The following is a 14,452-nucleotide window of genomic DNA, read 5'->3' on the forward strand; positions in this document are numbered from 1 at the left end:
CAGCGTACATTAGGTGTTCAATTGCATTTGTTGAATGAATGAAACATTTAAAACTCTCTTTTGTAGATACTGATCATTAAGTGTGAAGTCACTTTGCTCCTTTGATCACTTCCATGTTTTTAGTTCATTAGAAGTCTAATGTGTATGCTACCTATTGGATTTACTGCAGACATCCATGTTCAAGACAATTTTAGGGCTTATGCTTCAACAATCCTTACATTTCATTAGAAAGAAAAAGGAACAAGTGTTATATTGATATTTAGTATAGCTGAAATAAATTTTAGAAGACTTCTGAAACTCTGAAACACATTATCTCTAATTCTTAACATTATAAATTGGTACACAGAACTGTATAAATCTGGCAGTATAATATAGTTTTTACTGCATAAAAATTTGTCTATATGTATATAATTAAATTTTTAATGATAGATAAAATTCATTTTTATATTTATATGTGGCCACAAATAACTCTTGGGTCAAAATGGTATTTGTATTTTAGATAATCCTCACAGTTGCACTTATTTAAGGTAATTTATACCTTTATCAACACTATTTTTCAGTATTTAATCTAAACATAGATACCAAAAATGACTATTAGTCTCTTGAATTATTGAATTTCGAGCATATTGTACCTTATGTTTAATCAAAAATGTTAGAACTTGAAAAGCCAATTATAAATCCAATTGCTGCCTCACATAAATTTTCCTATTTCTTTCAGTTGGAAAACAGAGAGAGAAAAGATGATGGTAAAATCAAATTTATAAACTACATTCTCTTAAAAATTTTGCTTTCTATATTTCATGTTAAGTATGTTTTAATTAACAGTCAAATTAATAAAGCCCTTAGAAGTCAAAGGAATCCAGAAAGATTTTTCTTCTGAGAAAAAGTTAATGTAAGCATGTTGTTAAGATTTAGGAAACATCCAGGAAACCTCAACTTTATTCAACAAACATTTAAAAATAATTTATTTCCATAATGTGAACAGCAGTGTGGAGAAGGAATGATAAGCAAAAGATAGGAAAAAAAGAAAGATATAAACCAAAAATAGTGAATTTCACACAGAAGCAAAGGAGCAGGGGGTAAATAACTGTGATTTGAGTAAAATAACTCTTGTTATAACTTGTTAGTCACTTGAGCTGTAACATTTAGGATGTGACATAATTTCCCATGCCTTTTGAAGTACTAATTGCATGCCAAAGTACTCTTAACTTGAGCCTGGAAAGTTCTATGGGCTTTCATTTATTATTCATTAATGAGTTCAGACTCTTCTGTATCTGGACATACAGAGATGACTCTTAGCCTTCAAGGAAAATGCAACCAATTAGAGCAGAGAAACGAATAATTAAAGGGTGCTAATATAGCTTCATTTATACTATAATACTGGAAATGCTAGTTTTCGTCACAAAAACATGCTAGGGAAATGATGCAAAAACTCTTTCTCAGGTTTTGATATGCAGATCCTAAAACGGTAATCAGATCCATTTTTTAAAAACTGCTGTTAGTTGGGCTTATAATAAAATATGCATTCTATAGCAATGATACTTAAAATTATTTTTATATCTTCCCCCATATAATAAAGGGCTTCTCAGGTGGTGCTAATGGTAAAGAACCTGCCTGCCAATTCAGGAGACTCAAGAGATGCGGGTTCGATCCCTGTGTCAGGAAGATTCCCTGGAGAAGGGCAGGGCAACCCACTCCAGTATTCTTGCCTGGAGAATCCCATGGACAGCGGAACTTGGCGGGCTACAGTCCGTAGGGTTACACAGAGTCATATATGACTGAAGCAACTTTAACAAGCACACATGCATATAAGAAAATCAGTACTTCTTTAGTCAGATTTTACTTCAAGTTTAGTGTAAAACTTGGCTCTTTTCCCAGAACTAATGTGTGACCAGCCTGTTTTATAGTTGACATCTCAGAGTAATTGCACAAGAAAACAGAGAAACAGTTAATTTAGCACTTAATATTGTTGGGGAGACCAAACCAGCCAAGACGGTGTATTCAGGCCCTCTTGTGTCACGTTTTGTGGTCCTTGAGCTGGACTTCAAAAGATGAGATTTGGACAAATAAAGATGGAGAAGGGTACGTAGAGGTGAATCGTAGACATGAACAACAATTCCACGAAATGTTCAGTGTGCTACATTAACTGGTGCAAAGATACAACAAAAGCATAAAGTTTATATATGGTACACATGCAGAGAGAGGAGAGAAGGAAATGGGAATTGAAAATGTAGCGGAATTTGAACTTCTTACAGTAATAGGGAGTCATTAAAGATTTTTGAGAGGGATAGTGAATGCTCTTTTCCATGGGGATGGTCTTGATCCCTGTCTCCTGTACAATGTCACGAATCTCTGTCCATACTTCATCAGGCACTCAATCAGATCTAATCCCTTAAATCTATTTGTCACTTCTACTGTATACTCATAAGGGATTTGATCTAGGTCATACCTGGACTGTGTGGATCACAATAAACTGTGGAAAATTCTGAAAGAGATGGGAATACCAGATCATCTGACCTGTCTCTTGAGAAACCTGTATGCAGGTCAGGAAGCAACAGTTAGAACTGGACATGGAACAACAGACTGGTTCCAAATAGGAAAAGGAATACGTCAAGGCTGTATATTGTCACCCTGCTTATTTAACTTATATGCAGAGTACACCATGAGAAACGCTGGGCTGGAAGAAACACAAGCTGGAATCAAGTTTGCCAGGAGAAATATCAATAACCTCAGATATGCAGATGACACCACCCTTATGGCAGAAAGTGAAGAAGAACTGAAGAGCCTCTTGATGAAAGTGAAAGAGGAGAATGAAAAAGTTGTCTTAAAGCTCAACATTCAGAAAACTAAGATCATGGCATCTAGTCCCATCACTTCATGGGAAATAGATGGGGAAACAGTGGAAACAGTGTCAGACTTTATTTTGGGGGGCTCCAAAATCACTGCTGATGGTGATTGCAGCCATGAAATTAAAAGACGCTTACTCCTTGGAAGGAAGGTTATGGCCAACCTAGATAGCATATTTAAAAGCAGAGACATTACTTTGCCAACAAAAGTCTGTCTAGTCAAGGCTATGGTTTTTCCAGTGGTCATGTATGGATGTGAGAGTTGGACGGTGAAGAAAGCTGAGCACCGAAGAATTGATGCTTTTGAACTGTGGTGTTGGAGAAGACTCTTGAGAGTCCCTTGGACTGCAAGGAGATCCAATCAATCCATCCTAAAGGAGATCAATCCTGGGTGTTCACTGGAAGGACTGATGTTGAAGCTGAAACTCCAATACTTTGGCCCCCTCATGCAAAGAGTTGACTCATTGGAAAAGACCCTAATGCTGGGTAGGATTAGGGGCAGGAGAAGAAGGGGACGACAGAGGATGAGATGGTTGGATGGCATCACTGACTCTATGGACATGGGATTGGGTAAACTCTGGGAGTTGGTGATGGACAGGGAGGCCTGGCGTGCTGCAATTCACGGGTCGCAAAGAGTCGGACACGACTGAGCGACTGAACTGAGTGAATGCTCTAATCAGTATTAACTGGACAGGAGGGGAAAAGGTGAATGTCATAGGGAGGAGAGAAATTAGGTAGGTAGGACAATCGTCTAGGCATCTGAATCAAGAAGATACCTATAGAGTTCCCCTGCAGATAAAAATTTTTAAGAGTTAATTATAGCAGGATGGTGGCTGAAGCCTGGGATTGGTGAAAAAGTATGTAACTAAGAAGAAAATCCCTGGCTTGGTGGCTCAGCTGGTAAAGAATCTGCCTGCAATGTGGGAGACCTGGGTTCGATCCCTGGGTTGGGAAGATCCCCTGGAGAAGGGAAAGGCTACCCACTCTAGTATTCTGGCCTGGAGAATTCCATGGACTGTATAATCTATGGAGCCACAAAGAGTCGGACATGCCTGAGCGACTTTCACTTCACTTCACTTTGACTTCCCTGATTTTCTTGCCTGGAAAATCCCATAGACGGAGAAGCCTGGTAGGCTACAGTCCACGGGGTTGCAAAGAGTTGGACACGACTGAGCGACTTCACTTTCAAGAAGAAAATACCTAACAGAAGCCTGGGGAACCGCCTTTTCTTAAAGGTCTGGGAGAGAGAAGCCTCCTTTCATTTAGGAGACTGAAGAGGACCAATCCGAGATAGGAGAGTCATACAACTGAGCCACAAGGGAAGCCCAGCAGAGTATCAAGGAAACCAAAAGTGGAATAACATGCAAGGTACAGTGCTTCTCAGGAGGACTATACAGCAGAGCGTGACTGAAGAGTATGGGACTGAAAGTTGGACTTGACAAGAGAAGTTTTAATAAAATGGTAGCAATTTTAAAATTGGGGTGAATTTTGATGGATTGGGTGATAAACTGCAAGTGAAAAAGTCAGTTCTTAAACTGAGGCTAGGTGAGGTGGTGGGGGAGATCAGGTGTGAATGCTTTCAAGTTATCTGACCCTGACAGTCTCAGCCTGAGCTTTAGTTATGCGTTTACTCTAGATCTAAAGGACATGTTGTAACAGTTGGACCATAAAGGAGGCTGAGGGCTGAAGAACTGATGCTTTTGAGCTGTGTTGAAGACTCTTGAGAGTCCCTTCGACTGCAAGAAGATCCAACCAGTCCATCCTAAAGGAAATCAGTCCTGAATATTCATTGGAAGGACTGATGCTGAAGCTGAAACTCCAAAACTTTGGCCACCTGATGCAAAGAACTGACTCACTGGAAAACACCCTGATGCTGGGAAAGACTGAAGATGGGAGAACGGGATGACAGAGGATGAGATGGTTGGATGGCACCACCGACTCAATGGACATGAGTTTGAGCAAGCTCTGGGAGTTGGTGATGGACAGGGAGGCCTGGCATTCTGCAGTCCGTGGGGTTGCAAAGAGTCGGACACAACTGAGCAACTGAGCTGAAATGAACTGAAAGGACATGTTTATCTGGCCTAGAGTGGTAAACTTTTAGAATCTCTTTCTGTATATCTCAGATTTAACCCTGAAATAAGAAAGTCAAGAATATAGTTGAAATTTCTCATGATTAACAATTTGACTCATGTAGTTTAAATTAGGATGCACCATATCTTTAGGAAAGTTGTGAGTTTGTAACAAAGGCTGTTAAGGAAGACCTCAGTGACTGCCTTAAAGTTACCCAAAAAAGTTTTTGCTTAACATTATACCAGACTTTGAACAGTCTGTTATAAATGTGATGAAAAGAACTAATTCAATAACTTCTGTAAATATGACTGCTACAGCTTTTGTGCATAGAAATGCAGGAAAACAAAAGCCACATCTTATTTTCACATCCCCTACCCTAGTGCAGAATTAGTAGAATGTGGGACACAAGGAAGCAAATTATTTTCTAAATGAAGGAATAAGGACTTTGATAGCATCATAAATACACTGGTATTCAATCATGAATTTCCCAAGTTCTGACACTTAGAATTTTTGTGTCTGACATTATATCCATTTTCAACTCTCCCAATCTTGAAATCTCCCACCGGTTCAACAGTGTAGAAGGAAAAAGAGAAGCTTGTTCTTATTGATGTCTTGAGTCTTTCCATGACAGAAAACACCTGAACAAGTATACAGTGGAAAAAGAAGACAGAGAGGTAGGCTAATGAGTTAGCAAGATAAATATCATAATAAGAACAGAACATTTATAGCAATCTGATAGATTTTTATGGCCTAAATTTACTTCATTACCTTAGATTAACATGCTATGCAATATTAGTGTACTGATACATGCATTATATTACTCTTTCTCTCTTAGAGTGTTTCCTAATTTAAAAGAAAAACTGAGTGCAAATAAAACTGAATTTTTGTACTTTGAGCTCAAATTCAATACAATTTAATGCCTTTTAATTGCTACCCTGTATTACATTCAATTCACATATCTAATTTCTACACTGATCACCAGAATTTTATAGAAAAAAAGGTAGTCTTGATTCTAACACAATTTTTAAAACCTACTTCAAACAAGATATTTAATATCTATTGGAGCCTCCTACTCTAAACTGAAAGTTTCATCATTATTAATAGCTGACTTCCCTCAGGGACAAACAGCAAACACATCTCGCTGGACACAAACCTGAAATTAGCTTATAAATACTATTTATGGTCTTAATGTCCATATGACTTTTTATATTTTTAAGAACTAGTTTTGTGCATTATGTTTATTATGTGGTTATGAAATAAAAACAATTAAAAATGTTTTAGCTACATATAGTTTAACCTAAAATTAAAATCTGAAAGAAAAGCTATTACAGTTAGAAACACAGAATGAGTGAGCTTCTGTTAACTAATTTAATTCACAAATAAAGATTCCTAATAAGATTGCATTTAATTAAGATTTCTAAGTGGTTTACCTAAATGTTAATAAAGCAACCAAACCAGTCTGCACCTAAATACAAAAATATAAACCAAAATATATTCCTATGAACTCACAAATATTAAAAACAACTTAAATGAGGCATACTGGAATATGGAGCCTAGGCTGATGAGTCACCACTAAACACCTAGACAAAAACAGTATGAGTATTGGGCTGTGGAGCAGACTATCCCTCGGCAGAAGAGAAAGCACTATGGCTATGGGAAAAAAGAATACATAAGAAAGTAAGATCTTATCAACAGTCAGTATATCATTTAAACAGCTTTGAAGACAAATTTTAATCCCTTCCATTTGTCTGTTTCTTACCTGATTCCATCAATCTTATTTCTTTGCCATAGGTTTGTCTTTGGGATACTTATATTTACTGGGGAACATATTTTGCATTTTACAGTATTACTAAAAAGTATTATTTAAAGAACATCCACTTGCTTATACCCAAATTCTCTGAACTGGGTAGATTAAAACAATAACAACATGATTTTTTGTTCAGGGCATTTAAGACCTCATTGCTAAGACAAAGTGAAAGCGAAAGTGTTAGTTGTTTAGTCATGGACGACTTTTTGTGATCCTGCGGACTGTAGCCCACCAGGCTGCCCTGTCTCTGGAATTCTCCAGGCAAGAATACTGGAGTGGGTTGCCATTTCCTTCTCCAGGGGATCTTCCCCACCCAGGGATCAAACCCGGGTCTCCCACACTGCATGTAGACTCTTTACCTTCTGAGCTCCCAGGGACACCCCTCTCAGCCAAGACAAGTTCTATTCATATAACAAAAACAGACTGCAACCAACTGCCAAAAGATATGGTACAACTAACAATTGCATAGGAAAGTTCAGTCAAGTCAGGAAAAAGTAACTTGAGAGAAGTAATTATACAGAATAAAGATGAGGGAAAATACTCTGACAATCATTTGCACTATGAACTAACTTAGCCGTGCATTATTTTCATTATTTAAAAAACTTTTTTTTTTCCCTTTTCAGCTTTATATTGGATCCTGAACAATTAGATTTTCCTAAACATTTTCTTTATGGTTCCAGTGAAAAACAGGTTCTCATCTAAAATGTGAATCAGAAAATTCTCTGTACTTAAGTCTACTCTGCTGCTGCTCAGTTGCTTCAGTCATTTCTGACTCTGTGCAACTCTATGGACTGTAGCCACCAGGCTCCTCTGTCCATGGGATTCTCCAGGCAAGAATACTGGAGTGGGTTGCCATGCCCTCCTCCAGGGAATCTTCCTGACCTGGGTACTGAAACCAGTTCTCCTGCATTGCAGGCGGATTCTTTACCATCTGAGCTACCACAGAGCCTGAGAATAGTGGAGTGGGTAGCCTATCCCTTCTCCAGGGGATCTTCCTGACCCAGGAATCGAACTGGGATCTCCTGCCTTGCAGGGGGATTCTTTACCAGCTGAGCTACCAGGGAAGCCCCAGTCTACTCTCTACTTTTGTTTAAATATATTTACCCTAAGATATATCAGTTCAGTTCAGTCGCTCAGTCATGTCCGACTCTTTGCGACCCCATGAATCGCAGCATGCCAGGCCTCCCTGTCCATCACGAAGTCCTGGAGTTTACCCAAACCCATGTCCATCGAGTCAGTGATGCCATCCAACCATCTCATCCTCTGCTGTCCCCTTCTCCTCCTGCCCTCAATCCTTCCCAGCATCAGGGTCTTTTCCAGTGAGTCAACACTTCACACGAGGTGGCCAAAGTATTGGAGTTTCAGCTTCAACATCAGTCCTTCCAGTGAACACCCAGGACTGATCTCCTTTAGGATGGACTGGTTGGATCTTCTTGCTGTCCAAGGGACTCTCAAGTCTTCTCCAACACCACAGTTCAAAAGCATCAATTCTTTGGTGCTCAGCTTTCTTCACCGTCCAACTCTCACATCCATACATGACCACTGGAAAAACCATAGCCTTGACTAGACGGACCTTTGTTGGCAAAGTAATGTCTCTGCTTTTAAATATGCTATCTAGGTTGGTCACAACCTTCCTTTCAAGGAGTAAGCGTCTTTTAATTTCATGGCTGCAATCACCATCAGCAGTGATTTTGGAGCCCCCCAAAATAAAATCTGACACTGTTTCCACTGTTTCCCCATCAATTTCCCATGAAGTGATGGGACCAGATGCCATGATCTTAGTTTTCTGAACGTTGAGCTTTAAGCCAACTTTTTCATTCTCCTCTTTCACTTTCATCAAGAGGATCTTTAGTTCTTCGCTTTCTGCCATAAGGGTGGTGTCATCTGCATATCTGAGGTTACTGATGTTTCTCTCGGCAATCTTGATTCCAGCTTGTGTTTCTTCCAGCCCAGCATTTCTCATGATGTACTCTGCATATAAGTTAAATAATCAGGGTGGCAATATACAGCCTTGATGTACTCCTTTTCCTATTTGGAACCAGTCTGTTGTTCCATGTCCAGTTCTAACTGTTGCTTCCTGACCTGCATACAGGTTTCTCAAGAGACAGGTCAGATGGTCTGGTATTCCCATCTCTTTCAGAATTTTCCAGTTTATTGTGATCCACCCAGTCAAAGGCTTTGGCATAGTCAATAAAGCAGAAATAGATGTTTTTCTGGAACTCTCTTGCTTTTTCAGTGATCCAGCGGATGTTGGCAATTTGATCCCTGGTTCCTCTGCCTTTTCTAAAACCAGCTTGAACATCTGGAAGTTCACGGTTCACGTATTACTGAAGCCTGGCTTGGAGAATTTTGAGCATTACTTTACTAGCGTGTGAGATGAGTGCAATTTTGAAGTAGTTTGAGCATTCTTTGGCATTGCCTTTCTTTGGGATTGGAATGAATTACTCTCAGTATTTGCTGTTATATTGCTACATTGTAAACTAAAACCCTTTAGTCACAAAACCCTAATATATTGAAAAGTGTGCATATATATGAAAATATGCAAAAAATATACATAAAGGAACAAAATTGAAAAAATATTTAAAGTGGTAACTTTTAGAATATTACTTCATTAGACAGCTTTTGTAGATGTCATAAATTATAAAGGTTAAATCAGTGTTTTGTGATTTCTAAGTATTTGATTTTCCATGAGTGGAATTTATTCTTCAGTAATACCTACTCCGTTCCCAACTCATGATCCTGTAACTATTCACTTTATGTTACTTAAAAATCTAATGTATGATCCAATATGGCTGAAATCCTTATATACACAGAGAGAGACAGCAGGGATGCAGGTGCATAGAGAAAAGGCCACAAGGACACAGCAAGAAGGTAGCCAATAGCAAGCCAAGGAGGAAGGTCTCAAGAGAAGCCAACTCTGCTAGCACTCTATTTTGGACTTTTAGTCTCTAAAACTGAGAGAAAATACCTTTCTGTTGTTTTAGCGGAGAAAAGTTAGTATTAATACATGAGCATATACCAGCCTTCACTATAATTGATAGACTCTTTATCCATCTGTCAGGTTATAAACTTTTTTCACAAGTGAACAGTTTTGTGACATGGTACCATTTAGTAATGCAACACCATTATACCATGCATTAGTATCATCATTCCATGCATGTAAATTAAACATATCAAGAAAAGAGGGCAGCTTTATTTTAAGAAAATGTGGTTCAAAATTTGGGGCACATGATCCAGAGGTCTAAATTTTCTTATGAAAAATAGACATTTGCATTTAAGTAATAAACTCAGCAGAGGCCACAGGACTGGAAAAGGTCAATTTTCATTCCAATCCCAAAGAAAGGCAAGCCAAAGAATGCTCAAAGTACCATATAATTGTACTTATTTCACATGCTAGCAAGGTTATGCTCCAAATCCCTTAAGCTAGGACTCAGCAGTATGTGAACCTAGAACTTCCAGATGAACAAGCTGGGTTTTGAAGAGGCAGAGGAACCAGAGATCAAATTGCCAACATTTGCTGGATCACAGAGAAAGCAGTGGAGTTCCAGAAAAATATCTACTCCTGCTTCACTGACTACACTAAAGCCTTTGACTTCCCCTGGAGAAGGAAATGGCAACCCACTCCAGTATTTTTGCCTGGAGAATCCCATGGACAGAGGAGCCTGGCAGGCTACAGTCCACGGGGTCGCAAGGGTCAGACACGACTTAGCAAATAAACCACCACCAGCACAAAGCCTTTGACTCTGTGGATCACAACAAACTATGGAAAACTCTTAAAGACATTCCCATCTCTTTAAGAGATCAGACCACATTACCTGTCTCCTGAGAAACATGTATGCAGTACAAGTAGCAACAGTTAAAACCAGACATGGAACAACACACTGGTTCCAAATTGGGAAAGGAGGACGACAAAGCTGTATATTGTCACCCTGCTTATTTAACTTCTATGCAGATCACATCATGTGAAATGCTAGGCTGAATGAATCACAAGCTGGAATCAACATTGCCAGGAGAAACAATCAATAACCTAAGACATGTAGATGATACTCTTCTAAAGGCAGAAAGTGAGCCTCTTGATGAGGGTGGAAGTGGAGAGTGAAAAAGCTGGCTTAAAACTCAACATTCAAAAAACTAAGATCATGGCATCTGGTCCCATCACTTGGCAAATAGTAGGAGAAAAAGTGGAAGTGGTGACAGACTTTCTTTCCTTGGGCTCCAAAATCACTGCAGATGGTGACTGCAGCCATAAAATCAAAAGTCACTTGTTCCTTGGAAGGAAAGCTATGACAAACCCAAACAGTGTATTAAAAAGCAGAGACATCACTTTGCCAACAAAGATCTGTATAGTCAAAGCTGTGGTTTTTCCAGGGGTCATGTACAGATGTGGAGAAGGCAATGGCAACACACTCCAGTACTCTTGCCTGGAAAATCCCAGGGACTGAGGAGCCTGGTGGGCTGCCATCTATGGGGTCGCACAGAGTCGGACACGACTGACGCAACTTAGCAGCAGCAGCAGCAGCATGTACAGATGTGAGAGTTGGTCCATAAAGAAGGCTGAGTGCCAAAGAACTGATACCTTCAAACTGTGGTAACGAAGACTCGTGAGAGTCCGCTGGACAGCAAGGAGATCAAACCAGTCAATACTAAAGGAAACCAACCCTGAATAGTCATTGGAAGGACTGTTGCTGAAGCTCCAGTATTCTGGCCATCTGATGCAAAGTGCTGACTCATTGGAAAAGACCCTGATGCTGGGAAAGATTGAAGGCAAAAGGATAAGGGGGAGACAGAGGATGAGATGGTTAGATAGCAACACCAACTCAATGAATATGGTTTTGAGCAAACTCTTGGAGATAGTGGACAGAGGAAACTAGCATGCAGGTCCATGAGGTCTCAGTCAGACATGACTTAGTAACTAAACAACAACAACAACAATTTCAAATATTTTAAAACCAAAATTTTAACCTAAGTGAACAAAGAATTATAAAATATATATAAAACTTAAGGGAAATAATAAAATATGTAGTGGACAAAAAACATCTATTTTACAGTTTCAACCCTAGAATGACTAATATCTCAGCATCACTAGATCAACTAAGACTATGTACCTTATATACTCTGCTGTACAAGCTCATAAAAGAAATATTTTTAATATAATTTCTTTATTCTGATAAATACTGCTAATGAAAATTCAATGCATATAGAAATTTGTTACCATGTTATTCTCTGTCAGGATACATTTAACAGGAGGCTTCGTGTGTGCCGTTTTCAGTCTTGCATGAATTCTATGTTCCTTAACAGCACCTGAATACAGGTGCCAGAGAGCTGGCAAGCCAGTATTCAGGGATAATAGAAATTCATGTATCTCATTCGTATGGAAATTCCATAGGGTGAACAGCAGCCATTTACAACTCTCTTCCCTTCTGATATGTAAAGTAACTTACAACCCCCTCTACTGAGAATGATTCTAGCCTCTGGCTTTCTGGATGACTTGTTAGACTTTTGATCCCTGTCTCTGCTAAAAAGGGCTATCCTGTAAGAGAGTATATGTGCCCACCATATGTTGAATAAACGCCTTTGTTCCACCAGAGCACTGGTCCCCGTGTCTTTCCTCGTTTCTCGCTCTCCCCCTCTCCCTTTCGGGCTGCTTCCACGGAGCACAGGTGTCCGCTGTGTCTACTTACTTGCCCAGGCTTTCAAGACCTCTTCGAGAGGGCGCCCTGAGCCTACGTAGACGGTGCTAGCTCTTTGTCCTAGAGTTATATTGGCATACTGTATAAACCAGGGAATATTAGCCTCTTTTCTTTCTTCTTTCACTTTCTTATTGGTTGACCCTGTACCCCCAAGTTCCGGTCCATTAAAGGACCACAACAATTCTCTAGTCCAAATTCCTTTGAAACTACAGGTCCTTTGGGAAGCAAATATAAAGTGAATTTTTCCTATTTTTTTTAACTGTTGGATAACTCAGACAAAAAGAAAGGTTGAACTAAAACTCTACTTTTTAAATATAAAAGTTTATATAACATAAACTAATATAAAGTCTAATAAAGACCTTTATATACCCTCAATCAAGCCAAATAAAATTAAAGAATTTTCCATAGCTTCTACTAGAAGTAGGTAGTGAATACTGACATACATAGTCATATTGTGTGTGTGTGTGTGTGTGTGTGTGTGTGTGTGTGGTCATTTCTAAATGTGAAAACACTATGAAACAACACTTGGCTCAACTCTCTTAATTTATATACAAAGCAAAGAACAATATGAATAGAGATATACAATGATTATTTAAATACGCTATACGTATGTACAAAGGCAAAGAGATAATAAAACAGTCTCTGCAGTCTCACTCTGATTATATACAGTAAGAAAGGATCAAGAGTTTGAAACCTTGGGGACTTTTGATATACAAACTCCTCTTGAAAATGCTGGTTATAAATGATTACAAAAATACAAATTATAGCCAATCAATATATTGTTCTGGCCGGTCCATTTCAGTAGATTCAGAAAATATATCAAATCCTTTGGATACTAGGCAGTTTCCAAGTGGAATGGTAGTATGACTTTAGGGTTCTGCCCTCAGTAACAGTGCTAAGTAAAAGGCACTTTAGATTCCAAATTGGAATAGGTTCTATCACGTTTTTTAAGTAGAGTCAACAGTCTTTAAGAATAGGCAAATGATAAAGCAAACCAAGTTAATTATATGGTGAATCTTTTTTATTACCTTTTGATTGGGATGACCCTAGCTCTTCTGTAAATTACATGTATTTTCGTGTATGTATGTGACAGTGTGTGCGTATCATACACATATAAATACTAGAACCTATGGTTTAAACAGAAATAATAGGGCAAAAACAAGTGAAAAAAATTGGACTGTAGGTTTAAACTCATTTTTAAGTAAACCAATAAATTTATGGCGAGTGAAGGCTTTTTTTTCCTATTTAAAGAGCAATCTTTTTCTTGGCAACAAAACAGTGAAAAGTAGTATAATAAAGACCAAGATGGGAAACCTTGGACTAAAGTTTGAATCTGGGTAACAAGCCCAAAGGCAAGTGAAGAAAAAGGTCATGGTTTTAGGAGTTCAGCATTCAGTTTAAGATAAACTTTCTGACAAATGATGTCCTTGGATTCCTTTTGCCAATGGACCCAGGGATCTGAGAGATTCAAACCAGGGAGATTTTACACTTACCTTTATATCAGCAATTTTTAGTATCTGTGACATTGTGCTGGAACTTTTTTTTTTTTTAACAAGAGTAATATTCAGAATGACAAATTGCAGATTTATTGTATAAAATTTCTAGGAGCTAAAGTTTAAACCCCCAGATTCTTCATCCATACATGTTCTTGCTATAAGAAATTACAGAATTGAAATTTAATGCACCTCAATTATTTGCAAAGGCCTCAATTATTCCTCTTTTGGAAATAAAAGAATCTTAGACAATGTTGTTATTATCACAAACCTAGAGATCAATCATATATTTGAAAAGAAATACCTCTTAAAATATTCTGCTTCCTGTCATTGAGAACTGTTCATTGCTGCTGCTGCTGCTGCTAAGTCGCTTCAGTCGTGTCTGACTCTGTGCGACCCCATAGACGGCAGCCCACCAGGCTCCGCCATTCCTGGGATTCTCCAGGCAAGAGTACTGGAGTGGGTTGCCATTTCCTTCTTCAGTGCATGAACGGGAAAAGTGAAAGTGAAGTCGCTCAGTCGTGTCCGACTCTTAGCGACCCCATG

The 14,452-nt window shown here is 38.7% G+C and overlaps 1 long non-coding RNA gene across 1 annotated transcript in view; it reads left to right on the plus strand.

The window, feature by feature from the left end:
- LOC145509007 (uncharacterized) overlaps positions 1 to 14,452 on the plus strand; it is a 45,620-nt gene that overhangs the window by 11,639 nt on the left and 19,529 nt on the right. The window lies entirely within an intron of this gene.

Source organism: Giraffa tippelskirchi, chromosome 6, assembly GCF_054371585.1.
Source record: "Giraffa tippelskirchi isolate mGirTip1 chromosome 6, T2T-mGirTip1v1.2.pri, whole genome shotgun sequence".
In the NCBI taxonomy this organism is placed as follows: Eukaryota; Metazoa; Chordata; class Mammalia; order Artiodactyla; family Giraffidae; genus Giraffa; species Giraffa tippelskirchi.